The 1,312-nt window shown below is 45.9% G+C and overlaps 1 pseudogene; it reads left to right on the forward strand.

The window, feature by feature from the left end:
• The first annotated feature begins 612 nt into the window (after nt 1–612).
• LOC102480858 (coiled-coil-helix-coiled-coil-helix domain-containing protein 2 pseudogene) lies at nt 613–1,071 on the forward strand (annotated as a pseudogene).
• Nucleotides 1,072–1,312: the final 241 nt, after the last annotated feature.

A 1,312-nucleotide genomic window follows, 5' to 3' on the forward strand; every position in this document is an offset into this window, starting at 1 on the left:
ATAGGACAGGCTGAGACAGACAGGGAAGGGGACCGTCATTGCTCCTCACACTATACCTTGTATTTGGCTCTGACTTCGCATCTCCACAGGGCCTGTGTCTGTACCGAAGGCATAACAACAAAACTGTTCCTGGTGTTATCTTTAAATTACATTTGCAAATCATTTGGCCGTTGAGAAACATAATAATCTTCATGCTCAAGATGGGTATAATTTAAATTCCAATTGCATCAATAGCACATTGCCTGTTGTATCTGACAAGCAGATCTTTGATCTGGATATAAGCAGTGCTGAAACAGCCAGTTCCCCTATTCTGGAGCTGCTGTGATTCTGACATACAGTAATAAATTAAAATGCAACCAGCTCCTTCTCCCCAGGGAGTTTTATTAAATCACAGGAAGACTGCCCACAGAGTTCCCATTGATCTAGTCTCTGGCCTAGGACTGACCTCATGATAGTAAGATGAAAATACCAATCATCCTAACAGCAGGCATCAGAGTTGCTCTTAGAGAGGGAATTTGTTTTTGTTTAGAAAAATCCTTGAAAGGTCAATTAAAAATTAAATGGAAGATGTTCAGCATTTCACACGTCTGGTTGAGCCTCCGTGTGTTTGCGATGCTGCATGGAAGCCAAAGCCACACTTCCCACATGGCCCCTCCAGCCAGCCAGGCACCTCCGATGAGAGCTGCCCCCAGGCCAGCAGCTCAGCCGCCTGCAGTGGCCCCATCATCTGCAGTTGGCTCTCCTGCTGCTGCACCACGGCAGCCAGGTCTGATGGCCCAGATGCCAACCACTGCAGCTGACGTGGCTGTGGGCTCTGGTGTGGACACACCCTGGGGCCTGCCATCCCTGGGGGCTGCAGTGGAGGAAGAAACGCTGAGCCCTCCAGGCCTGACATCACTTACCAGGAGCCTCAGGGCACCCAGCCAGCGTGAGTAGCAGCAGCAGTTTGGACCTTGCCACTCTGAGATAAAACAGTTTTTGGAGTGTGCCCAGAACCAGAGTGACATTAAGCTCTGTGAGGGTTTCAGTAAGGTGCTGAAACAGTGCAGATTTGCAAATGGATTATCCTAATCAAGAAGTTCATACTGAAGAAATAAGAAGTTGACTTTCATGACCAAGTTAATTTAGTGTGAACAAATAATCGACAGTGAAATTATAAAGTGTAAAATCATCAGTTAAACCTCTTCTGTTATCAGTAGCTTCCTTTAGAATTACAATGAAAGAGGATATTATTCTGTGAGGAAGTTCATTGAAATGATGTAGAATCTGGGGTTGGGCAGATAATTGTGTAACCTTAAACCAGTTGTTGGAA

The sequence above is a fragment of the Tupaia chinensis genome, unplaced genomic scaffold (genome assembly GCF_000334495.1).
Source record: "Tupaia chinensis unplaced genomic scaffold, TupChi_1.0 Scaffold000407_4, whole genome shotgun sequence".
Taxonomy (NCBI): domain Eukaryota; kingdom Metazoa; phylum Chordata; class Mammalia; order Scandentia; family Tupaiidae; genus Tupaia; species Tupaia belangeri.